This window comes from Chrysemys picta, chromosome 18 (genome assembly GCF_011386835.1).
Source record: "Chrysemys picta bellii isolate R12L10 chromosome 18, ASM1138683v2, whole genome shotgun sequence".
Lineage (NCBI taxonomy): Eukaryota > Metazoa > Chordata > Testudines > Emydidae > Chrysemys > Chrysemys picta.
The window spans coordinates 2,608,785-2,623,704 of NC_088808.1; the positions used below are offsets into that span (position 1 = coordinate 2,608,785).

General features: G+C 45.2%; 1 protein-coding gene across 7 annotated transcripts in view; it reads left to right on the forward strand.

Moving 5' to 3' along the window:
* Positions 1-14,920, forward strand: part of RABL6 (RAB, member RAS oncogene family like 6) — a 131,473-nt gene that overhangs the window by 79,935 nt on the left and 36,618 nt on the right. The gene's annotated exons all lie outside the window — the stretch shown is intronic.

Below are 14,920 nucleotides of genomic sequence, written 5' to 3' on the forward strand. Positions count from 1 at the left end.
ACTCTAGTGCTTCAGCAGGGAAACAGGGTCACATTCTTTTCGCTGTAGTCTTGTTGTACGTGTCTTCTGGCTAATCACTTTTGCTCTCATTTAGTCTTTGAGACACTAGGATATTTTTTGTTCTCTTCAGAAGTTCTAGAAGCTTATTAAAATGTGATCATATTTCAGAGTGTGCATCCTGTGTATTCAGTGTCATATCCACTTAATTCCCTGCTTGGAGTGAGTTTCTACTCCTGTTAGCCTTGTAGAGCCAGTACAGCTCTGGGGAATGAGTTGGATTCTGTTCAAACTTGGACGTATCAACAGTTGTGTTCAAAACTTCCAATTGCAGGGTATTTATTGTGGTAATGTGCAAGCCAGACAGAACACAGCTTGGCTTTCAGGTTCTGGAATGAGTAGTCAGAAAAAAATCTCTTGTAAAACAAGCAGATTTATTTGGTAATCATGGAAACCATAACTACCCTCCACGATGCCATTTTACAGTTGCTTTTCAAAATAGAATCAAGCTTTAGGTTCCATAACTTTTGTCAGTGTTTTTTGTTTTTGTTCGTAAAGCACCTTGAGTCACTTAATTAAAAGGCAACCATATACATATAAAACAGTATTATTTCCCAAATACTGCATTCCTATCGCTATAGGAAAAACCAGTGATGCTGAATGAGACCCATTTAGCCACCACAAATATTGTTTTCTTCTGGGCAGAAGCTACAGTATTGTCCATGCTCAAAGGACTCATTTGTGGTGTCTGCGCAACCAGTTCCTTCCCTGTGATTTTTTGGGTCTGTGTACTCTGTCCATGCCTGGTGTCCGTCTAGAGGGAGCAAGCATCCTGCTGTATTTTAGAACTGGTGTGCTTCCAGGGCTAGAGAGAGTACTCTGGTGTCATGGCAACAGGAGCTGTAGGGATATTGCCTTTCACTGAAGATTATTATTAATTATTTGTGTTGTGGTAGCACCTAAAAGCCTTGGCCACAGACCAGGTTCCCATTGTATTGGGTGCTGTACACACAGAACAAAAAGATGATCCTTGCCCCAAAGAGCTGCCAGTTTTGTTTACAATCTTCTAATCTCTTGTGGTAGGAAGTTGAAAAAACACTTCAGTAGAAGCCACAGACACTTGCAGAAACTCCATGAATCTAGACAACCACTCAGTCTGTGTATCAACACCTTTACCATTCCCTTTTCCAAACAGTTGGCAGCCACTGAAAATACAGAGGTCCTTTCTTTGCTCGGTATCCTGAACGTTTGTAATCCGTTAATGCTGCCTGGCCAGGTAGAATAACTGCACTCGGGTGGTATGGGGTGCCGTGCTGATGAGACAGTGCTGCCTCTCAACAGCCAAGAAGGGCCCACGCTGCAGGTGACTGACTACCCTTGCCTGTGTAATTATACTTAACGTGACTTTGAAATGTTTTAACCAATAATTGGGACTGCTCAGCAGGGTTTTTTTGGTAGTTCCTTATGTGAATAAAAACAGATAGACAGTGTTTTCACCCCTCAGCTCTTACTATGATTCTGGATTAGCAAGTAAATAATCAAATTTTATATGTAGCTAGCCAAACTCTGCCCTCGTTGATATGGGTATAAATCCAGAGTAACCCCAGTTACCCCGGGAAGGGTAACAAGAAGGGTTTCTACAGGTATGTTAGCAACAAGAAAAAGGTCAGGGAAAGTGTAGGACCCTTAATGAATGGGGGAGGCAACCTAGTGATAGATGATGTGGAAAAAGCTTAAGTATTCAAAGCTTTTTATTTTTTTTTTTTTTTTTTCCCCTCGGCCTTCACAGAGAAGGTCAGCTCCCACACTGCTGTCCTGGTCAGCGCAGTATGGGGAGGAGGTGAGCAGCCCTCAGTGGTGAAAGAACAGGTTAAGGACTATTTAGAAAAGCTGGGCATGCACAAGTCCATGGGTCCAGATCTAATGCATCCAAAGATGCTGAGGGAATTGGCTGATGTGATTGCAGAGCCATTGGCCATTATCTTTGAAAACTCGTGGCGATTGGGAGAGGTACCGGACAATTGGAAAAGGGCAAATATAGTGCCCATCTTTAAAAAAGGGAAGAAGGAGAACCCAGGGAACTACAGTCTCACCTCAGGCCCTGGAAAAATCAAGGAGCAGGTTCTGAAGGAAACCATTTTGAAGCCCTTGGAGGTGCTCGGGGACAGTCAACATGGATTCACCAAGGGCAAGTAATGCCTGGACCAACCTGATTGCCTTCTATGAGGAGATAACTGGCTCTGTGGATATGGGGAAAGCGGTGGACGTGATATATCTTGACTTTAGCAAAGCTTTTGATATTGTCTCCCACGGTATTCTTGCTAACAAGTTAAAGTATGGATTGGATGAATGGACTATAAGGTGGAGAGAAAGCTGGCTAGATTGTCGGGATCAATGGGTGGTGATCAATGGCTCAATGTCTAGTTGGCAGCTGGTATCAAATGGAGTACCCCAGGGGTCGGTCCTGGAGCCAGTTTTGTTCAGCATCTTTATTAAAGATTTGGATGATGGAATGGATTGCACCCTCAGCAAGTTTGCAGATGATACTAAGGTGGGGGGAGAGGAAGAGACACTGTAGGGATAGGGTCTGGAGTGACCTAGACAAACTGGAGGATTGGGCCAAAAGAAATCTGATGAGGTTCAACAAGGACAAGTGCCGAATCCTGCACTTAGGACGAAAGAATCCCATGCACTGCTACAGACTGGGAACCGACTGGCTAAGCAGCACTTCTTCAGAAAAGGACCTGGAGATTACAGTGGATGGGAAGCTGGATATGAGTCAGCAGTGTGCCCTTGTTGCTAAGAAGGCTAACGGCATATTGGGCTGTATTAGTAGGAGCATTGCCAGCAGATCAAGGGAAGTGATTATTCCCCTCTATTCAGCATTGGTGAGGCCACATCTGGAGTATTGCGTTCAGTTTTGGGCCCCACACTACAGAAGGGATGTGGACAACTTGGAGAGAGTCCAGTGGAGGGCAACGAAAATGATCAGGGAGCTGGGGCATATGACTTATGAGGAGAGGCTGAGGGAACTGGGCTTGTTTAGTCTGCAGAAGAGACAAGTGAGGGGTGATTTGATAGCAGCCTTCAACTACCTGAAGGGGGGTTCCAAAGAGGATGGAACTCGGCTGTTCTCAGTGGTGGCAAATGACAGAACAAGGAGCAGTGGTCTCAAATTGCAGTGGGAAAAGTCTAGGTTGGATATTAGGAAGCACTATTTCACTAGGAGGGTGGTGAAGCACTGGAATTGGTTCCCTAGGCAGGTGGTCGATTCTCCATCCTTAGAGGTTTTTAAGGCCTGGCTTGACAAAGCCCTGGCTGGGATGATTTAGTTGAGGGTTGGTCCTGCTTTGAACTGGGGGTTGGACTAGATTAGACTTAGACTTAGACTTCCTGAGGTCCCTTCCAACCCTGATATTCTTTATAATAATAATAAAAAAAAAAAAAAAGGATCGAAGCTATGTTAACCCTGGCACTCTCTGGGCTCTCAGTCTATTACAGCAAGAACTAATTGTGCACCAACCCAGCCAAAATGCAAGTGAGTCTTTTTCAATCATTCAGACAACTCATCTGGAATGGGGTATTGCTTGCCCGCTGCTAGAATCCTGTCTACCTTGGAGTGATGCTAGACCAGGGGTCAGCAACCTTTCAGAAGTGGTGTGCCGAGTCTTCATTTATTCACTCTAATTTAAGGTTTCACGTGCCAGTAATACATTTTAATGTTTTTAGAAGGTCTCTTTCTATAAGTCTATAATATATAACTAAATTATTTTTGTACATAAAGTAAATAAGGTTTTTTAAATGTTTAAGAAGCTTCATTTTAAAATTAAATTAAAATGCAGAGTCCCCCGGACTGGTGGCCAGGGGCAGTGTGAGTGCCACTGAAAATAAGCTCGCATGCCGCACTTTCTTTCAAGGCATACATGGAGAAGAGAAAAGGCAAAATTAGCACCTAGAACAACATACTCCAAGAAACTTGCAAATTCAACAACTCAGCAACACTGACAGGCACCGCATTTTCATTTTGTTATTTGACAGCCAAATACACATCTGCTGTGGGACAGATTAGGTCATGCAAAGAAGCTGAACTCCGTGCTGAATGACAGCTGCTGCTACATCACTGGATGTCCTAAAACCAACAAACCTGAACAGCCTTTGTGTTTGCTGGAATTGCTCCACTAGGTATTAGGAGAGCGGTCACAAGCAAAATGAACAATTATGATGGATCAAAGATACCAAACATCTGCTACATGATCACACTGCAGGAGTTAGCTGCCTGAAATTGAGAAAAAGTTTCCTAGCTGCAACAGAACCACTTAGAAAATCACTGACAGGTACATGACTAGAAGTGTGACGCACATGGCTGAAAATACTTGAGAAGGACATCAGAGTACATCGATGTTGCTGAATGCCTTCCCGCAAGCACAGAAAAGGATTGGTCAAGGTGGAGGTGTTTAAATCACCTTCGAACAAGAGTTGGCAGGTCAAAAGTCAATATGTGGAAGTGCGGGCTATTCCAATGATCCATACACATGACTGCAGTGAAACACAAACCATGGAACATCTGTTATTCTGCTGGCCTCTGCAGAAACCAAGAACCATGAAAGATCTTGTTAGGGCTACAGACTGGGCCATATCACGTGCCCAACACTGGAAAAAGCTATGTTTGTGGTGAAAGGCCACAAGAAGAAGATCAGATCTCAGTGTTTTGCAAAAAAACAAACAAACCATTGCTTGGTCTTAACATGTCCCCCTTTGACAAACCATAGTCAGCTCTTTTGGGGGAAAGATAGCTGACAGGGAGTGAACACACACCTACATACACACACCTACATACTTGAGGTAAGTGGGGAAATGGGATCCTGGGAGGAAGCACAAGCAGGAGAGCGCAAGAGGGGAGGACTCCTGTCTCATGCTGAGAAAGAGGGACGATCATTGAGTTATCTTAAGTGCCTATACACAAATGCAAGAAGCCTGGGAAACAAGCAGGGAGAACTGGAAGTCCTGGCACAGTCAGGGAACTATGATGTGATTGGAATAACAGAGACTTGGTGGGATAACTCACATGACTGGAGTACTGTCATGGATGGATATAAACTGTTCAGGAAGGACAGGCAGGGCAGAAAAGGTGGGGGAGTTGCGTTGTATGTAAGAGAGGAGTATGACTGCTCAGAGCTCCGGTATGATACTGCAGAAAAACCTGAGAGTCTCTGGATAAAGTTGAGAAGTGTGAGCAACAAGGGTGATGTCGTGGTTGGAGTCTGCTATAGACCACCAGACCAGGGGGATGAGGTGGACGAGGCTTTCTTCTGGCAACTAGCAGAAGTTGCTAGATCGCAGGCCCTGGTTCTCATGGGAGACTTTAATCACCCTGATATCTGCTGGGAGAGCAATACAGCGGTGCACAGGCAATCCAGGAAATTTTTGGAAAGCGTAGGGGACAATTTCCTGGTGCAAGTGCTGGAGGAACCAACTAGGGGCAAAGCTTTTCTTGACCTGCTGCTCACAAACAGGGAAGAACTAATAGGGGAAGCAAAAGTGGATGGGAACCTGGGAGGCAGTGACCATGAGATGGTCGAGTTCAGGATCCTGACACAAGGAAGAAAGGAGAGCAGCAGAATATGGACCCTGGACTTCAGAAAAGCAGACTTTGACTCCCTCAGGGAACAGATGGGCAGGATCCCCTGGGAGAATAACATGAAGGGCAAAGGGGTCCAGGAGAGCTGGCTGTATTTTAAAGAATCCTTATTGAGGTTGCAGGAACAAACCATCCCGATGTGTAGAAAGAATAGTAAATATGGCAGGCGACCAGCTTGGCTAAACAGTGAAATCCTTGCTGATCTTAAACGCAAAAAAGAGGCTTATAAGAAGTGGAAGACTGGACAAATGACCAGGGAGGAGTATAAAAATATTGCTCAGGCGTGCAGGAGTGAAATCAGGAAGGCCAAATCACACTTGGAGTTGCAGTTAGCAAGAGATGTTAAGAGTAACAAGAAGGGTTTCTTCAGGTATGTTAGCAACAAGAAGAAAGTCAAGGAAAGTGTGGGCCCCTTACTGAATGAGGGAGGCAACCTAGTGACCGAGGATGTGGAAAAAGCTAATGTACTCAATGATTTTTTTGCCTCTGTCTTCACGCACAAGGTCAGCTCCCAGATTGCTGCACTGGGCAGTACAGCATGGGGAGAAGGTGACCAGCCCTCTGTGGAGAAAGAAGTGGTTCGGGACTATTTAGAAAAACTGGACGTGCACAAGTCCATGGGGCCGGATGCGCTGCATCCGAGGGTGCTAAAGGAGTTGGCAGATGAGATTGCAGAGCCATTAGCCATTATTTTTGAAAACTCATGGCGATCGGGGGAGGTCCCAGATGACTGGAAAAAGGCTAATGTAGTGCCCATCTTTAAAAAAGGGAAGAAGGAGGATCCGGGGAACTACAGGCCAGTCAGCCTCACCTCAGTCCCTGGAAAAATTATGGAGCAGGTCCTCAAGGAATCAATTATGAAACATTTAGAGGAAAGGAAAGTGATCAGGAACAGTCAGCATGGATTCACGAAGGGGAAGTCGTGCCTGACTAACCTAATTGCCTTCTATGATGAGATAACTGGCTCTGTGGATGAGGGGAAAGCAGTGGATGTGTTATTTCTTGACTTTAGCAAAGCTTTTGATACTGTCTCCCACAGTATTCTTGCCACCAAGTTAAAGAAGTATGGGCTGGATGAATGGACTGTAAGGTGGATAGAAAGCTGGCTAGATCGTCGGGCTCAACGGGTAGTGATCAATGGCTCCATGTCTAGTTGGCAGCCGGTTTCAAGTGGAGTGCCCCAAGGGTTGGTCCTGGGGCCGGTTTTGTTTAATATCTTTATTAATGATCTGGAGGATGGTGTGGACTGCACTCTCAGCAAGTTTGCAGATGACACTAAACTAGGAGGCGTGGTAGATACACTAGAGGGTAGGGATCGGATACAGAGGGACCTAGACAAATTAGAGGATTGGGCAGAAAAAAACCTGATGAGGTTCAACAAGGACAAGTGCAGAGTCCTGCACTTAGGACGGAAGAATCCCATGCACTGCTACAGACTAGGGACCGAATGGCTAGGTAGCAGTTCTGCTGAAAAGGACCTAGGGGTCACAGTGGACGAGAAGCTGGATATGAGTCAACAGTGTGCTCTTGTTGCCAAGAAGGCTAACGGCATTTTGGGCTGTATAAGTAGGGGCATTGCCAGCAGATCGAGGAACGTGATCGTTCCCCTTTATTCGACATTGGTGAGGCCTCATCTGGAATACTGTGTCCAGTTTTGGGCCCCACACTACAAGAAGGATGTGGAAAAATTGGAAAGAGTCCAGCGGAGGGCAACAAAAATGATTAGGGGTCTGGAGCACATGACTTATGAGGAGAGGCTGAGAGAACTGGGATTGTTTAGTCTCCAGAAGAGAAGTATGAGGGGGGATTTGATAGCAGCCTTCAACTACCTGAAGTGGGGTTCCAAAGAGGATGGAGCTCGGCTGTTCTCAGTGGTGGCAGATGACAGAACAAGGAGCAATGGTCTCAAGTTGCGGTGGGGGAAGTCCAGGTTGGATATCAGGAAAAACTATTTCACTAGGAGGGTGGTGAAACACTGGAATGCGTTACCTAGGGAGGTGGTGGAGTCTCCTTCCTTGGAGGTTTTTAAGGCCCGGCTTGACAAAGCCCTGGCTGGGATGATTTAGCTGGGAATTGGTCCTGCTTTGAGCAGGGGGTTGGACTGGATGACCTCTTGAGGTCTCTTCCAACTCTGATATTCTATTATTCTAGTGTTTGAGTTCTTGAGCAGTCTGTTAACCAGGCTTTGAAAAAAAGACTTTATTTCAGAATGTATCCTCAGCAGTTGAACTTCAGATTAAAATTTCCTAAAATTATTGCAAAGACTTCTACAATTAAAGACCTGTTTCCAAGGTTCCCATTAGATGGAGGTATCCCTCTGCGTACGTATCAAAACCGCTATGTAGCTGTGATCCATACACTTGGGTTAACCCATTCAGTCAAGGGCTGTCTTCCGTAGAGGGCACAAGATGAAGTGAAGCCTGTAGATAAGGCCCCAGCAATCTCTTAATGAGGCATTCTCATTTTATTTTCATAGACACAAACTCTCAGTGCTAGTAGCTCTGCTCATGATTGAGGGAGTCCTGTCCTTTCCTTTCCTTATGCATAGACTGTAGCTCAGAATTTTGCTAAGAGTATGCTGCTGAGTGCCAGTCTCAAAGTTCTGTAGGGAAACGTTTGTCCATTCCTAGATCATCTTTAACAGCAACCTGAAGTAAATTCTCTAAACTACATAAGCTGATTAAGTTGGCTGTTGCCCATTGGGAAAGCAGTGTAACTCCCTCCGCCCTCGCCCCAAAAATAAATCTTCGTATTTCTTGATCCAGGTTGGTATGAATCAAAAGTTATTACCATGAGATTATTGGTAGCATGTGTAACTTGGGGGCAGAGGAGTGAGAGATCTCAGTCCAGTTCCTAGTGGTGGACAGATCTGCATTTAAAAAAAAAAAAAAATCACAACTGACCTCTGGTGGCTGAACTCCCCTCCAATACCTTGATGCTGATACTGTCAGTCAGGGTTGTTGTATATAGGAGGGGCCATTGCCTTTGCTGTACCTGTTATATGGATAAACTGGAGAACTTCAGACACTTGGGGGATATAGTCAAAGACAGGCACCAAACTCCCAGCTAACTTGCAGTCAATAGGAATTGGGTGCCTGGAGTGGAGGGGGTCTCTGAGATCTCAATCCAGTGCCTTTCAGCAGCCCTGCATTCAATTTAAAGTAAAGAATCTTAATGCAAATAAGCTAAATGATGAGACTGTAGAGTGTTGTCATAGGATTCATGCTACATTGCATATTAATATGATTCTTCTTTTTAACAATTTAAAAAAAAAACAATTAAACAATTTCTCACATGAAAAATCTGTTTGAAAAACAGATCACACTATGTTAGAGCCAAAGAGCAGAAAGACCTCAGACTGTGTTCTCCTATTCAGTTGTAAATAAACACAAATCGTGGAGGTTTAGGAGCAGGCTGTTAATAGGCCTTTCTTTTCCACTTTTTGCTTGCTCTGTTGGCGACTCCTGTTGCATTTCTGTTCCCTGCAGAGCCCATTGCTCTCTAAAGTTACAGAAAAGCCTCCTCTTCTGATCAGGTCTAACTCACAGTGAATTAGTCAGGGCTAGCTTTTTGTTGGACAGTATGGACATTTTTATCCAGGCCAGAATGGAAGGATTGAAATACAGAAGAGGAACACAGGAAGGAGCACAAGGATGATATGTACTAGAGAGAAGCTCTCCCCTGCCAAAGTCAAATCTCAAATAGAGCAAATGTACTTCAAAGCATAGTTTGTATTCACTCTAAGATGTTTTGTCTTTACTTCAGTTTTGGATAGTTTGATATTAGGGTTTTATGAGCATAATTTCAGGATGGCTGCTTTACTCATGAGTGAGAAGAGAGGCAAGAGTGTTGTGGTGATGTTGCAAGCAAAACAAAAGAGGAGTGATGGGTTTTTTGGTTCCCTGTAGCTCTGAAACAGACAGATTTACACATCTACAAAGAGCACGTATAAAGCTGTAGAGACACAATCGTTCATAGTGTCGTTTATTAAAAGTAAGGAAAAGAAATGCCTTGTTGGGTGTCTCTACTCTGGAAGCTGGTGTTGACAGTCTAGTGCTACACTCTGGTATGGAAAGTTGTCAGCATCAGAACTCTGGCATAGAGAGCTTTTTCTGACCAGCATGATGACAGGAAACAACCTTCTGCGCATATTGAACTTCCTCTTGCCACTCTTCTCCCCAGACAAACCCATGTCATTGTCCCAAGGATATACTGCACGTCTCAGATCCTGGGGGCTGATGACACAACTTGAAAGCTCAGCACAACCAGTCTGTGCAGTGCTTGTAAGACTAATGTGGGACCCTGCCCAGCTTTCAAGCACTGCATGGATCTCAGCTTCACACTTGCTTTTGGATGGGAGCACCTGTGCCAAGTGGGACTGGGGAGGACCAGGCACCATTCAGTTCATAAGCTTAAGTTCATAGGTGCTACTGAATATCCCACCCTAAGTGAGCGAGGAGGACAAGTCCCATTAACTTTGTTCATACAGTGTGTTTCACATCTGTGTGCTGAAAATAACTTGCCGTATCGTCTTATGCATATACCCTTTGTACAGTGGAAAGACTTCAGCCTATATATATGAACATATATGTATATATGAAACATAACCTTGCACTTGAGTCGATCCCCTTTATAGTTAGGGTACCAACAAAAGTGAGTCTCATTATATTTAATGCCGTCTCACTTTCTCTGCTGCTTTTAAAATTCTTGTGTTCATGCAGCAGAAACAGATGGTAATTTCAGTCTCTCCTCTCTGGTGTCCCTCTGGAGTTGGCCTCCTGCCCAGAATGAAGCCGACTAATTCCAAAATGGGCAGCGTTGACAGTACAAAATACAAATAGGGCTTCAAATACCCAAGTAACATAAACAGTGTCCTATTCTTCCTCTGGCATCTCATCTTTTTAAAGTTCTAATTGATTCTAATCTTCTAGATCCTGAAATGACTCTCTAGTTTCTCTTCAGCGTGGCAGCATGCGGCCACAAGAGGCTTTTCTTGTGGCCACAGCTGCCTGGGCTGTGATGCGGGGGAGGGGGAGCTTTCAGTAGTGGTTGGGCCCTGCCCCCCTCTGGAGAGACAAAAGCTGGAGGAGCAAGAAGCCAGTGAGTTCCTCACTTTCCCGGGGTCGGTGGGGTCGGGGTTCAGCCCTTGGGTGGTGGGAGGCAGGCTTCAGGCTCCGTTCCCTGGCCACGCGGTGGCAGGCTCTGGCCCTAGTCTCAACCCCCTCCTCCATCACTGTGGCCCTCGCTGCCTCCCCCAGTGTCCCCATTGTCTCTGTACCCACTTCCCCATCCAGGGCTTAATTTGTCCCCAGGCTTGCTGGGACTGAGTAAGTCTGCTGTGAAAAGTGATATTTGTATGTTTGTTAATATCACTTTTCACAACAGACGTACTCTCTAGCAAGTCAAAAAAAAAGGGGGGGGGGGCAAAAGAAACAAAAAGAAAAAAAGACAAGAACATGCAAAGCACCTTATTTGTTTCTATTCTGTTTAGGTCCAGTAAAAATAGAGACAACTGTACATTATTTTTAATATTGAGTCTGCCAAAAAAACCTACATAAATAAATTACAATGATTTGGGCACGTATATGTGCATATTTATTTGTTTTCCCTAAAGTTAATTACGTATTTTAGGAAAAATTGTGAGAGCAACCCCCAGCAAGAGTTGGTGGCCGCACCCTGAGGCCACCAAAAATTTTGTTGTGAGAACCCCTGCTCTATATGATTCTTGTAACATCTTAGATCCTCCAGTAGTACAACAGTAGTCTAATTGTTTCATGGAAGCTTCCAACTTTCCTGAGGTGTGTGCAGCCAGTCACCTGTTGGCTCTCAGATGTTTTCATTGCTGTTGCTCATAGTGCTTTGGAGGTGTACCAGGTGCTTATGCAGACCAGATGTGCGCTACTTAACCATTCCAGAGACTGTAAAAGAGTGCAGAGCTGGCATTATCCCAGCCTTTGCCTCTGGCGCAGCCCCAACACTAGTCTTCAAGCTTTCCCCAGAATCACTGATCTTTACTCCTGGGGGAATTCTGTGCCAAAAAATGAAAAATTCTGCTCACAGTATTTTAAAATTCTGTATATTTTTGTCAAAATAACACAATATGATCATGCCAGTTTCAATTATTTTGATAATTTATTTCAAAATACCTGTCAGCAAGTATGTCTTTAACAATACAGACAACAATGAAGATTCAGGAAATGTTTTTTGACGGATTCCGTACTAGGCATATTGATACAGAACTTTGAGTAATAATTCATTTAAACTACAGTACAGAAAAGTCACAATAATTATTCAGCGTTTCCTAAACACATGAAGGTTAAATTACAAATAGTTGGTAACCAATACCCTGCATTTCAGTTATAATCCTGGATTTTCATTTAAATTACATTATAAAAGACCAAACCGCAAAATAAAAGTAAAGTAGAATGTCATTTTAAATTGCTTATTTTAATTACTATCAAACAAAACTGTAGTTAAAATTCTTATTTCTTCCTACAAAAGATGATGCACACAAAGCATGGCAGTGCACTTTGCACATTACAGACCTGCTGAAGGCGTGAACTGTAGGTGGGCAGACCCCTGTGCCCACATGGATTCTCATTGCAGGATCAAGGTATAAATTACACTAGTAGGAGAGATGGGGAGGACGGTACAGAGCCGATTGTCAGTTCAGAGACTATATTAGCTTAGTGGGCTCTGTCCCCAGTCTCTTCCCAGGGGGAGGTGAAGGTGCTCCCAGCTTCTCTCAGGACGAAGAGACCACAAGACCCACTTAGCTGCTTCTAGCTTCCCACTCTTCTTCAGCTCCCCTTCCTTCACTACCCTTGCCACAGGGACTGTTCCCCCTCCCTGAGGGCACAGCCTTATGCCCTCACCTCTCCTTTCCCCTGGAGATTGACTTCCCTTTCCCACCTCACTGGACCCTCAGGCTCCAACAACCTTCCCTTCCCCTCCCCCCCGCCACTGGAGGGCTCTGTGCTCCCTCTGTTCCCACCACCATCACTGGGGACCCTGTACTTCCCCCTCCCCGCCTGACTGACCCCTTCCTGGACTGACCCACCCTGAAAAGCCCTAGCACAGCGGAGGAAATTGACCATGGGAGTCACAGCTGGAGAAACCCTGCTCCTGGAGGAGGGGACCTGCCTGTTTGGCACTGCAGGTAAGAGCTCTGTCTGGGGCTGGGGTGTGTGCTGCAAGCAGACCTCCAGTGTGAAAGTTGGGGGAGGGAGGTGCCCCCCCTTGTTCTCCATAAATCGTGCCTCTGGCCAGGGCTTCCTTCTTTCCCCGTATCCACCCAGCCAATTATCTCATCATAGAAGGCAATCAGGTTGGTCAGTCATGACTTGCCCTTGGTGAATCTATGTTGACTGTTACTGGTCACCTTCCTCTTCTCCTTCAGGAGAAGCAGAGGTGAGGTTGGAGGAGCTGAACTGGCAGCTAGGGAGCTATTTGTGAGGTGGGGGAGCTGGGAAGGCAGAACTGGGGGTGGAGCAGAATTGGGGTGAGATGGGGGCTGGACTGGGGGAGAGTGAGTACAGAACTGATGGGGGCTGGAGAACTGATTTTGATACTAGAGGACAGGATTGATTTGGAAGTGGGGGGCAGGATTCATTGCTGGGCAGGGGATGGGTAGATGTGGGGGTGAGAACTCCTGCAGCAGGGGCCAAAATCCTTGTACCCAATATATTTGGGAACATGGGCAGCACTAACACTCTCTCTGGGGAGGGGCAGGAACAGTTCACCAATTGTTAGACCAGACTGAACAATGTCATCTCTTTGGCCCCCAAAACATGTGGTTATTTACAATTTCCAGATGTGTTGGGGTCTGACTCATTTATTTTTTGATCTCTTGAGTGATACTGTGAGTGGAACTTATAGACTCTAAGGTCAGAAGGGACCATTATGATCATCTAGTCTGACCTCCCGCATGATGTGGGCCACAAAAGCTGACCCACCTACTCCTGGAATAATTCTCTCCCTTGACTCAGCTGTTGAAGTCCCCAAATCATGATTTAAAGACTTCAAATCGCTGAGAATCCTCCAGCAAGCGACCCCTGCCCCATGCTGCGGAGGAAGGCGAAAAACCTCCAGGGCCTCTGCCAATCTACCCTGGAGGAAAATTCCTTCCCGACCCCAAATATGGTGATCAGCTGAACCCCGAGCATGCGGGCAAGATTCTCTAGCCAGATCCTCTGGAAAAAGTTCTCTGTAGTAACTTTTAATATCCCATCATTGACCATTGTTACTAATTACCAGCGATGGCACGTTATTGACCTATTAACTAAAATCACTTTATCCCATCAAACCATCCCCTCCATAAACTTATCAAGCTTAATCTTAAAGCCAGAGAGGTCTTTCGCCCCCACTGTTTCCCTCGGAAGGCTGTTCCAAAACTTCACCCCTCTGATGGTTAGAAACCTTCGTCTAATTTCAAGTCTAAACTTCCCGACGGCCAGTTTATATCCATTTGTTCTCGTGTCCACATTAGTATTGAGCTGAAATAATTCCTCTCCCTTCCTGGTATTTATCCCTCTGATATATTTAAAGAGAGCAATCATATCCCCCCTCAGTCTTCTCTTGGTTAAGGTAAACAAACCAAGCTCCTCGAGTCTCCTTTCATACGACAGATTTTCCATTCCTCGGATCATCCTAGTGGCCCTTCTTTGTACCTGTTCCAGTTCGATTTCATCCTTTTTAAACATGGGAGACCAGAACTGCACACAGTACTCCAAATGAGGTCTCACCAGTGCCTTGTATAATGGAATCAGCACCTCCTTATCCCTACTAGAAATACCTCGCCTAGTGCATCCCAAGACCGCATTAGCTTTTTTCACAGCCACGTCACATTGCCGACTCAGTCATCCTGCGATCAACCAGGACTCCGAAGTCCGTCCTCCTCTTCCGTTACTTCCAACTGATGCGTCCCCAGCATATAACTAAAATTCTTGTTAGTCATCCCTAAATGCATAACCTTACACTTCTCACTATTAAATTTCATCCTATTACTATTACTCCATTTTACAAGGTCATCCAAATCTCCCTGCAGGATATCCCGATCCTTCTCCGAATTGGCAATACCTCCCAACTTTGTGTCATCCGCAAACTTTATCAGCCCACTCCTACATTTGGTTCCAAGGTCAGTAATAAATAGATTAAATAAAATCGGACCCAAAACTGAACCTTGAGGAACTCCACTGGTGACCTCCCTCCAACCTGACAGTTCTCCTTTCAGTACCACCCGCTGCAGTCTCCCCTTTAACCAGTTCTTTATCCACCTCTGGATTT